The sequence below is a fragment of the Gymnodraco acuticeps genome, unplaced genomic scaffold (assembly GCF_902827175.1).
Source record: "Gymnodraco acuticeps unplaced genomic scaffold, fGymAcu1.1, whole genome shotgun sequence".
In the NCBI taxonomy this organism is placed as follows: Eukaryota; Metazoa; Chordata; class Actinopteri; order Perciformes; family Bathydraconidae; genus Gymnodraco; species Gymnodraco acuticeps.
Genome location: NW_022990238.1, coordinates 1,123,614 through 1,136,223, shown reverse-complemented (window position 1 = coordinate 1,136,223; position 12,610 = coordinate 1,123,614).

The following is a 12,610-nucleotide window of genomic DNA, read 5'->3' as shown; positions in this document are numbered from 1 at the left end:
GAGGGTCAGATAGGGCGCAGGCAAATGTTTGCAGAAGCTTTAACCAACATCTTGACCATCTACGTGTGTGTGTGTGTGTGTGTGTGTGTGTGTGTGTGTGTGTGTGTGTGTGTGTGTGTGTGTGTGTGTGTGTGTGTGTGTGTGTGTGTGTGTGTGTGTGTGTGTGTGTGTGTGTGTGTGTGTGTGTGTGTGTGTGTGTGTGTGTGTGTGTGTGTGTGTGTGTGTGTGTGTGTGTGTGTGTGTGTGTGTGTGTGTGTGTGTGTGTGTGTGTGTGTGTGTGTGTGTTATTGACTCTCCTGCAGTTTATCATATTAACCCATCTGTTAGTAAAAAATAAAAAAGTTCCCTGAGCTCCCAAACATTTTCAAAATCGGTCAAACCCTAAAGTTAGTTGTTGTTACTATACACAATTCAGTCTTTGGACACGTGGGAATGCTGTTTTTCTTTTTATTTCATTATATTTAAATACAAATAAAAGCGTAGTCCCATGTGCCAAAACACAACAAATATTATGATAATAAAATCTATATCCCAGAAACTACAAAGAGCACAATCAAGTGTGTGCTATCTTTAAAACCATGATGAATATGAACAGTATACACACATATCAAAGACCTTTAAGTAATACAATGCTAGATATGTGTCATTTAAAAAAATAAATCATGTTCAATCATTGTTAAAAGTGTGAGCACTCATTAGACACAGCTCAAAATGTGGAAGTTGTACTTTTAGATGCCTGTCCACAGAATGTTTGTACCAGACATCAAGACACATCTGAAGGAGTGTTGAAGCTTGTTTTTTTCATCATAATATGGTTTCAAGCCAAATATGGGTTAAATGCACTCATGCACAAGTTGCTGATTTTCTTTTGACTTTTAGTGCAACTACATACATTTGGCCGGCCTGTAGTCACAGTTTGTCTGAGGACATTAATACCTGAGTGCACTTGTGGCCTGTGGTTGGAGATGTGGGGCATGTAAACACAGAATGTTTGTTCAACGTGAACTACCTCACTGCTTGGTTTCCTGTCTATCTCTAGAGTCAAATAAGGGCTTTGATAACATTTTGAATCCTTTATTTGAATTACATTCATGGAAATGTACATGGAGATGACTCTTCATAATATTGATATGTATTGTGTGTGTGGCATGTGTCCGTGTGAGACAGGTGGAGGTTTTGCATACTGCATGTAGGCCAACATCTGGCATCCTGCCACACCTGATCTGCAACGAGATAAATGACGGAGGCAAAACTCGGAAGTCAGTTTTATTTCATGATTTGTGTGAGGGGATATAAACCGAATTAAGGTGACCCTGCAGAGGAAAGGAAGTGCTGTGATGTGTGTTCATTGCACCGCTTCTTGTTCAGAGATCTACAAGGTGGACCTAATGACTTTAAGCATGTAATTACTGAGGTTGTTCATGGGAGGCATGAGTCACCTCCATCTCTCTCCCCCTCTATAATGTGCATCATGAACCGCAGCAGGAAAGGCAAAGTGGAGCGCAGTTTCACTCTGACTCACACAACTTTGACCGAAACAAGCCACAAGCTCCACCAGTCGTCCTGGAGTCACGCTGCAGCGCTGAACCGTGACTCTGTTATTGCTCTGCACAACACAACAAAATCACAATGGACCAATTAGCCAAATAAAGTCTGACATTTTTGCTAAAACTAAAGATTTCATAGATTTATAACCTGATTCATGCCGTGTGGAGCCTTGGAGTATATGAAAATCACAATAGCCTTTCCCAACAGAGAGTCTGCTGGCCACATTTTAGATTCCTAATAAGCCAAGTCTGTGGGCTACAGGCGGCAAGGAGAGAATCTTCTCTATGAATATTAATGTGTGGTGCGGGGGAGGTTGAGGGGCAGAGCGGGTGGGGAACCAAAGCCTCCTCCAAATCCTTTCGCAGATAAACTGAGAGGGGAAGAGAGATGATTACATGCATGGTTTTTCACAGGGCTCCCCCAAATCTCATTTTCTGTAGTGCATTTTAATGGGATCCTCACACACCCCCGACTAAGTCTCTGGATGCCGCCATTAAAACGGGGGCCGATAAATTCTCAGCTCACTTGAATTTTCATGCATGGCCTCGGTGTGGTTTTGTCACGGTTTTTATGGGTGCAAAAACTGGGCCTTGTCGACCCTTTTTGTCTTTGTCATGCTCCTTATGTATCACTGTCATTTAAATGCAGCCCCAGACAATAGAGCTGCGAGAGATGGATGACACGAGGCGCAGGAATGGGAATCAAAGTCATTCTCCGCTGCAGATGATGGAAGAGGTCACCACATACAGGCCCGCAGGGAAAAAGATTTGGACATATGTGTGACATTAAAACGTGATGGAAAATTAGTTTATATGAAGAATAATCGGCCACATCTGATGATGTTGTACAACATTTGCAAGCTTTTAGGATGACCATTACCACCAAGTGTGAAAGTTTTAACACAAAACATTTCAACACTGACCTTTACTCTCCATGATTTCATGTCACGTGCCATGTTTTCCCGTTTTGAAATCTGAGACTCAGACATTGATCTTCTACCGTCTTGTGTTTATTGCTGATAGCCATCGGGGTGACCTGAGCACACACCGGGGACTGTTTGATTACACAGTCTTTCTCCACGTGTCCATCAATAATCTGACTGATGCAATCATTCATGTGGCCATTTCAATCAATCCCTCCGAGGGAACTGCAGTCAATCTCCAGGTCACATCACGTGACAGAGGCTTCACTTCAGTTTTATGGCATCGTTACAGCGTTCGTTTTACTATCTGGAGTTTACCAGCCATTTACTATCAATCTGTTGGTTAAATGGTCCATTCATTAGTTGTTATGTAGCGACTGCACTTTCTGTTGGAGGGTGATTCGGAAACACTTGCAGCATTTGAAAAAGCTAAAGAATTTGCACAAGTAATCTCTATTTGAGTTATTTTACATCAATCAATCACTTTGTATATTGTTTCATGATACCAAAATACAATTTAGCCTCAAGTTTTAAGATAATGATGATTCGAACAGTAATTTTAAAACATGTGAGTTGTCCTCAAGTCTGCTGGGTTCAGCCTATGAGCATTATATTTTCTGATGAATAATTGGTCAGTTTCATGCAATAAAAGATATAATCAAAAATGTAAAACAACAACATTGCATTTCATAATAATAATAATACATTTTATTTAGATGCGCCATTCAAAGCACCCAAGGACACCTTACAATTTAGAAAATAAAAACAAACAACATTTCAGTGTATTATCCGGCATGCTGTCTTTTTGCATTCCTTGTTGCTATTTCTCTTTTTGTTTTGCTCTATTTTTATAGATCCCCGAGGCACACTTTCTCTCTGGTGCTTAAAATGATTCTTTGAAGGAGCTCTTCTGCAGAAAACCCAAAGGGACTTCAGAGAGACATTTACAAACTGGTATTGTCTCGAGGAGAATGTCTCATTTAGATTGTTTACCCTTGGTAAGAGAAGGTTTTAATGTCTTTAGAATCATTGATTACGCTGTGAAGCATTGATTGGTTGTGAGGTCAGGTCAGAGGTCTTTATACTTTTCATAGTGGACAGTAGTTAATGAGCAGACTTGTTTATGTGGCGCTAAAGAAACCAGTTTCTCTCTTCAGCTTCAAACATGTGCTCATAGCTCATGGTGTGTGTGTGCTGAGCTGAGCTGGTATACACAACACGATCTGGCAGTTCTGCAGAAATATGAGAGAGCAGATGACAAGTATGATAGAAGAGGATGATGTGTGTATTTAGAGAGATCAAGTGTCTGCACTTGTCTGCATTATAACCAGAAAGATTTTCTTATGTCTGTCGTGTGTTTGCAGAGCCTTTTTATTCCACAGCCTGCTTGCTTGGATCTCTGCAGCTGCATCTATCATCTAGCAGGATGTATGAGCAGTTCAATGCCATTTTGCCTCAAACATACAGTGTTGTTTGTCTTTTCGTTCTCTCTGTGATGCATCCAGGTACAACAGAAGCTTGTCTCGCTCTTTTTCATTTCATTTCAAACCTTTATTTATACAGATAAATCCCATTGAGATAATTGATCTCTTTTTCAAGGGAGACCTGCTCAAGTAGTTCCACATGAAACATAAAAACATAAATAGAACAACAAAAGGACATCATAGAGCATCATTTACATAATTATCCACATAAACAGGTACCAACAGCTTCCGATTGAGTTGCATCCAATCGAGTTTTAAAAACATTTAGTGGCACCAGATTGTTCAGTTTCCATTTAATTTGCAGACTATTCCAAGACAGAGGAGCTGCGCATCTAAAAGCTGTCTTCCCTAAGACAGTCCTAGCAGTTGGCACATTTAATAAAACCACAGCATTTGGCATACATTTGTATATTTGTTTGAATCACAACCATCCATTGAATGTTTTGCCCCACTGACATAAGTGAAATATTGTTTCAGCTTCAATTCTATGTGAAAACCAGAGTGACAAAAACGCTATGACTATCTGCCCGACTGTGTGCGTGCCTGTGCCTGTAAAGGTGATAAGTCAGATTCAGTGAGAAGTTAAAACAGTGTGAGTTCAGCTTCTGTGTTGCTCACTCTCAAACTAAAAAGTGTTAGATTAACATCACACATCCAAGCCCTGCTCCGGGCCCCAATTCCAGCTCCATAAATGTCTTCTGGAAAAACCCTGGGAAACTGTGATTTTTCACTTTCAGCCACAGCACTGTTGGGTATCTGTTTGTGTGTGGCTTCTTGAGTGTGAATGGAAAAGGTGTGTGTGATTGTGTGCACACACAGTGCAAATGCAGTTGCAGTTTGTGCAAAGGTGTGAAAAGTGGCACAAAGCTGTTGATAAAACAGCACTGCAGCTCTTCATCAGCCTCTGTGGTGTGCCTGTTTGTGTGAGAAGGGGGCTAATGTGTGTAGTATGTCTGAATGTGTGTGTTTTAGTTTGTTTTTGACTGGAGTAAGGTTAGGTTTATTTGCAGCTTATTGTCTGTGTGCAGAAATGCTTTGTTTTGAGCTATTTCCAGGTTTACAGATCAATGAAAACATGAATAAGAGGCTCATCAGGTTTGATCTGACCGTGTGCACACTGAGAAAACTGTCCCACACTGACAGTCTTTTAGTCATCTGCTCGTCTCAGGCCGCACAGACACAAAAGAGGCTCTTTGAAAACAAGCCTCGACCAAAGGAGTTTGGCGAGAGCTTCGACCTGATGACGGCTCTCCAACCTGGGACACAGGGAAAGACAACCTTCCCTTTGTCAGTGTGTGAGCGTGGGTAAAGCTGAACAGTCACAAACTGTTACTTCAGCTGTCACCATATCTGGATGTGAAGTGTTACTCCCTTATTTCCCACCCACAGCATCAACATCCTTTCATACCCAGAGGCTATCGGTTGTGGCGGGGATGATTAAGCGGGATTTGCTGTCGATCCTTTACCCACCCCTTCTCCTCAGGCAAAGCCATGTCCGCAGCACTACAGAGAGCGGTGAGTCATGGAGGGATTGCCAGCCGTGTCAGAGATAAAGACGGCGGAGGAGGCAGTAACTGACAGAATGGAAAGTGTAAACACAGACGACCTCCAGGCAACTTTTCTTTTGACATCTGTCTCTTCTCTGCCTGTGTTTTTGTCTTTACTGGTGGTTGGTGTGGTGATTCATTTCCATGTTTTTTGTTCTTGTCATCCTCTCATTCCTTCCTCCAAAGCTCTCCACTCTGAAAGAACCCTAGCATTCCTCTGTGTAACCATTTCTGTCTTCTTTGCCCAGTAGGAAACTGCTGTCCAATCCATAAGTCATGATAACAACCGTCTTCCTCCTTCCTTCCCTCCCTCCCTCCCTCCCTCCCACACACACACACACACACACACACACACACACACACACACACACACACACACACACACACACACACACACACACACACACACACACACACACACACACACACACACACACACACACACACACACACACACCACACACACACACAACACACACACTGCAAGTCGGGCACTGGAGGCCCCCTCCTCGCTCAGAGCATGATGTCAGCCGTCTGCTAGCTGACAGGTCTTGCCCTGGGAAAAACATGCATAAGTGTGTTTAAGTGTGTGTGCTCACACCACAGGGACCTTGCAGGCACATCAGCATACCCGTCCTCATGTTCCACATGTGTGCAAACACACGCTAAATACACACAACCAGCTGAAATTATATACAGCACACACGCCAGAGAGAGAAACCATGCTTTTAAAATGGATGTATTCCATGACTTTAGAAGGAAAATCTCACGTGTGCCGCCAAACATGTAACATAATGATCAAGAGAAATGTTGTATTCAACTCCATAAATGGCAAGAATGATTTACATGTATTTGTATGATACAGTTCAAAAATCAATCTATTATTTTTGCCAAAACTCCAGTTCAATTTGGCCTCCCATCGTTTAGGCCGCTGTATGAAATGCTTACTCTCCTCATATGGCCTTGTGTTATTGATTTGCCATTATGTTGCATGTGGGAGAAAATCCATTGCTCTCCCTTTAAATAACCATCACATGAAGACAAGAGAGATATATCATGGAGAAACCATATCGAATTGGAACACATGGGACGCCCGTTGTAAGCGAGGCAATCTTCTCTGTGTGTCTTATGTCTGACAAAGACGAAGCTTGTGAATTATGTTAAGCTTTGCTGATTCAGGCTTTTCTAGATACCCGGAACGTGTTTGTTGTTGGGGGGGGGTTCCTCCTCACATAGAGGGTACTCCAATAATCTGCATGTATTCATATCGCCCAGTAAGCATGAAAATGTTTGCTCTACTTCAAAACTAGGCTAAATTGTAGACTGAAACTGAATTCTTGCCATTGGAAATAATAGTCTGAAAAATATATTTGAACAACAAGTACATATTATAAAAAGTGAAAAATGTTTAAGAGTTATTGTCGCTGTAATTGTCCCTCTTCATCCTGGTTGTAGGCAGACGTGCTCCTAATGTGGTTTTAATGTAACAGCTCATTTGGAGTTTGACCAAATCAACATTTTTGTGTTCCACCGAAGCAGCAAGGAAACTCAATCTTGAGAGAAAGAATTTGAAGTTTGCACATAAAAAGATTTGAATGCATTTTTTAACTGCGGATTTTGTTCGGAAGAGATCTCTTTAGAGCCTTAGGAGCAGCAACATATTACTCTTTCAATGCACAAAGGAGCGTGTGTGTATTGATTAAAGACAGATTCCATAAAATGTCAACCTGTCTTTCAAGAAAATGCTGTAAACAGCTATTATGTGTGATGTAGAGATAAAAAACATTCACTTTTGAGTTTCAAAGCAGAAGGTTTGTTTTGACCCTCAAATACCAAATCCATGTTCACAATGTGTGCTGATGGGAAACACATTGGATTTTCTAGTTGCCAACTTCACAAAAGCAAAGGAAAACAACAACATTAGGTTCAGTGGCATACTGTAATCAGAGATGTTTTATGTTCATGTCAACATAGTTTGAATTAATATTTTAAATCCTTCCAAGGCACTCTTCACCTAATTTCCCCAAGCACTTAACCCAAACTGTATTTAGAAGAATATATGAGCTCATAGCTGATGTTTCATGTGTTTCCATCACTCAGAGTAATAATCTCTTCTCTCCACATTAAGTACGTATTTAGGTAGTTGTGTTATTAGTGTAAGCACATTTTCTAACACGTGACTGACACACAGTGACAGTACAGGACACGCAGCAGACAAAGGGCTGTCTGTGCTGTTGTGTTCAGGAAGAGGCCTGCTTCTCTCTGATGTGGTGATCTGCAGTACCTGTGACACACACTGAGTTCCTGTGTTGAGTGTATGATGTCTGGGCCACGTGGCAGGGTGAAGAGTGACACACACACACACACACACTGCCAGCTCTGCCTAAGTGAGTCCTCCTGACAATCTTGCCTTAGGGCAGCAGTGTGGGAGTGAGAGGTTATTATGAAGCCATGTGGGAATTATGGCTTATTGTCTGGGAAGTCTTTTTTACAATGCAGGATATCTTTGAATGCACAGAAGATGGGTAAACAGCCTGAGTTATTGAAACAAGATATTTCAATTTAAATGCCCAAGAAAGAAAAATGACAAAAGAGGAAAAAGAGCTAGAAAACAGTAGATAATATTGAGCGGGAACTCCTTTGTTTGTATTGTGATTTAAAATTGCTGCGAAGGCGGTTTCTGAGTTATTGTCAGGAAATGGCAGACACTTGGTGGTTTGCTCGATTATCTCTCTTAATTTAATACAAATCTTAAATCCCTGTTGTGCTCTTTGCTCAAGTCAAAGAAGCTTGCTTTATCTCTCAGCTCCTCCTCTCAAGCTCCTTCTCTTTGCTCTCCACGCAGCCAATCAAACCCTAAAGTGAATTATGATAAAAAAAAGAAGAAGAAAAAGAAGCAGTGGTGCGAACGCCTGCGGAGCTGAATTTCCATATAGATAGACGAGCACATTAAAGTTGTCTATCTGCAAGCTCACTGTCCACCCTTCCTCTTATTACATTTTGATGGAAAGATGGCAGCTTCATCAACATCATCAACCAGAAAAGCTGCCAATGCCCAACCCTCTCTGCGTGGCGTGTTTCTATCTGCCCCGGACACCTGATTGTTTCTGAACCCATGTTGACCCCGTAAAGAGGAACCTGCGGCTGGTTTTCCTGCCACGGTTTGTTGTGTTCATTTAAGGTTCTCATTGCTCAATATAGCTTCTTCTTCTTCCTCCTGTAAAAAACTACAGTTCATGATTTCTCAGTAGTGAAAAAAAAGGGGGAAGAAGAGTGAAGGCAGCTCCTCATCATGGTGCTTCCAGGCTTACATGTAAATTAAAATGCAATTTAAAAACAGGCAAATAAGCTGTTCCCCGGAGATGGGGAGGAGGGGGGAGGAAATGGAGGAAAGGGCTCTCAGGATAAGGGCCTGCGTCACTCATCATTAGCATGGCATTAGACTGAAGGGAGCTAAATCTGAACACTGGGTCACAGACACATTTAGAGGAGCTGCTACTGTGAGGTCTCCACGCCGATGAAAATAGCCCCCCATCCCGTGCTGAGGGAATCACTTCTGCCTTAGAAAAACCCACACAATTATTCAGTGGATTTTTCCAGCTATTGTTCTCTGAGGCGTACCATTGTGTGATTACTATTGTGCTTTCGTGTACAAGCTATGATTTCCTGCACAGAGTATGTATCATTGATGGCAGTGAATAAATCATTTCAACATACAGTATAGCACCGTGCTGCATTCAGGAACAGAGGGGTCTCAAACCTCCACTCTGCAGCTCAATACCCTATCGACAAGTCGGCTACTCTGCCAGAATTCCACTGCACCACCTCCTTCATCCGCCCCTGATCCTGGCCCTCACCCCTACCTCCCCCCTGGAAGCCTGGTGCTCTTCTGCGAAGGCCCCCCCCCTCTTCCTCTTCTCTCTCTCCCAGGCTCCCTGCACTCCCCCACCTCCTGCTCAGGCTCCTGGGTTGAGGGGGATCAATGGGGGAAGCTTATTTTGGTGCTGGTGGTTGTGGAGGTGGGGGGTGAACCCCACACGACGGCAGCCTTGCAGGCAAGCAGGCGGTAGGGCGCAGAGGGGGAGAGGAGGGGGGAGGAAAGGGAAGCCCACCCTGGCAGAGGAGCACCCCTCTTTCGCAGACCTGTCGCCTCGGTGCAACAATGGCCGTGACAATGACACTGGAGGAGGAATTTCCGCTTCCCCACAAACCACCCCCCCCCCCCCCCCCCCACACACACACACACACACACTCACACACACACACACCTCCCTACCCCATCTTCATAGTACATTAAAATCTGCGGCGCCAAGATGAATGGCTTCCTAATAGCTTTCATTTGTTACAATTATCATAATTAAACATATGTCAGGGGCAGACAAAGGGAACGTGAGATTTCTGTGTTAGCACCTGAAGCAGAAGGCATGCAGGCACTGGAAAGGGATAGCTATATCGTTACAGCATAATTAGCCTGAATGTGCATTGTAATCATACTGCATTATTTACACCAAGAAGCTTCTATTTCAGTAATTCTGTCAGCGAGTCCCCCTCGTCGTGTTTTCAGTAACAGTGTGAACCTTGCTTCTTCTGTCTTCTTGCCATTGTGTGCATGTTTCATCTGTATGTCCTTGCTACATCAGCCAGTTTGATAGTGAAGCTTAATGACCGCCCGCTGAGCGCCGTGAGAATGGCTGTAGGGCCCTCTTAACATTTTTGTAGTACCCCCCTCCTTCGTCTCCTCCAAACCCTGTCCTTGCATTCTGCCCCTTAAACCAATCAACTCTTTTCTTCCTCGTCGCTGTGGAGGAATGAATCGGATGCTTGGCTATTGCAGACGAAGTGGCCTTTCTTTCTTTCTTTCCTGTCTCTTTTTTTCCCTCTTTCCCTATTCCCACCACACCTTTCTCTTCTCCTTGCCCTCTGCATCAATCACACTTTCCCGGTTCCCCCCTATACCCCCCCCCCCTCTCCTCTCATCTCTCCATTCCCTCAGTTGGCACTCTTGCCACCATGGGTGGTTGTGTGCCAAGGAGGGGAGGCCTCCTGGCTTCCCCATGAGCCACCATTTTGTGGACTGCTTGTAGTGCAATAGCCAGCTGTATGCATGCAGAAATGCAAAAATAGGGACAATAAACGGAATAAATTGGTGTTGGAATGGAAAAAAGGTCACAAGGCTGAGGTCACTGTGCCTCCTGCTGAGACCAGACCAGAGATCAGGGCTTAACCTGACCCTGGTGCTACGTTTACACCCACATAAATATACTCCACAGACATTCTTACATGAACAACATGTCCACTCCTTTTCTCTGGAGAGTCTATCAGACAACCTCCTTTAAACTCACGGACAAAGTTTTTGTACTAAAGTATTTGTACTAAAGTATTTGTACTAAAGTATTTCCTTTATTTCACATGCCAAAAAGAAAAATATTCTTTCTTCCTTCATATAAAGCCCAATTATATAAAGCATTGACACCTCCTGAAATAAAAGGACACATGAATATTGTATGAATAAAGCCCATTCAAACAGGACATAAAAAACAGACTGGCCAACCCTGAGATTATCCTCATGTTTTAGATAACAGCTTTCATGACCTTGACTGTCTCAGCAAGGACAAAATAAACGTTGAAAGGTTTTTTTTTTTTTTTTTTTACTAAAGCACTCATGGACATTAAACAAGTCTATCCTAAAAAGATCCACAAAGTGTAACAGAAAGAGACTTTTGAGAGAAGATACATGAACATTTGCTTCACAGTTCACGCAATACCTGCATAAAATGGGAGCGTGTGCAACAAAAATCTCTTGATTTGCACCGGTGGGTTTTGATCAGCTGCGGGTTCAATTCCATTTATTTTGGTGTTGTTTTTATATTTCCTTGACGTTTTCTTTTGGCTGTCGGACATCGAAACTCTTGTTGACTTCGTCAGCGGCTTTTAATTAAGTTCTTGCATGTCATCGTCGCAAGTGAACAATTGTAAAAGGAGACACGATATCACCTGAGCGCATTCCTGAGAGGGCGTACAGACGTCAACGCTGAAAATATTCACATGTATTTGGAAGATGAAGACACATCTTAATGCCTCTGTAGGGATTTGATCAGATCACTTCCTAAAATGATCAGCAATTACCAAGGTGCTTCGGGCAGTTTGGATATCTCTGCCACAGAGGGGAACACGCACAGCTCCTCAGCAAACCAATTTCAGATAGACGAAAAAAATATTTTAAAAGAACGAATGGTTTCTAATTCCGTAAACCTTCTGATGTGCAACCTGAGCGCTGTACATTAACAAGTCATTCTGCGGTTCCTTGTCGTTCACTTTAGAGGACTGCCAGGTTATTGATGCCCATTCTGATAAAGTCATATGATTTTTTTTTGGGAAGAATAACCAAATATAGTTATATTATATCGAGCTGTGATCAGATCTGAGACTCCGGGTGACTCAGAGGGTTTTCCAAATGATAATCTCTGTTGACGCAGACTCTAGGCGTCATTCCCGTAAGTGCAAACACTAAATGATACATAATTTGTATTTTGGGTACCTGGTGAGTAAACAAGGGCTCACAGTGAATACCTCCCAATCCCAAAATATGCTCTAAAAGGCTCCCAGATCTCCAAGCTTTTCAATATGCATTTCGATTCGATGAGATCTATTGAAAGACAAACAATGTTTGAGCAAACGGCATGGTCGCCCCTTGCTGCCATTTATTTTAAAATCAGGAGCTCGTTTGTTTGTACAAACTTAAATTCTCTCTCTCTCTCTGTGTCTCTGCGTCTCTCTCTCTCTCCGTTCATGCTGTTGCTAGGGAAGCAGGGCGTATGCGCTCCCTGGCCGCGGCTGAAGGGCACGGGGAAAAAACAGGATTAAGGCGAAACTACGGAGTTTTCATCGAGAATGTTTGCAATGTTTGACTCTAAACCACCTCTTGTACACATTTCATGACTGAAACTCGAGAATTATTAAGTGCAAAATGCCCCATTTCGTCGCCTTTTCCCCATTGCCTTATATGGCAGGGCAGAGATATATCGTGCCTGTATTTAATAGGCTGGCCGCTGCCGCTCTGCTTAGAGGCTTTAACCCTTCTGGTGCTGAATTACTCTTGGAGCAAGACA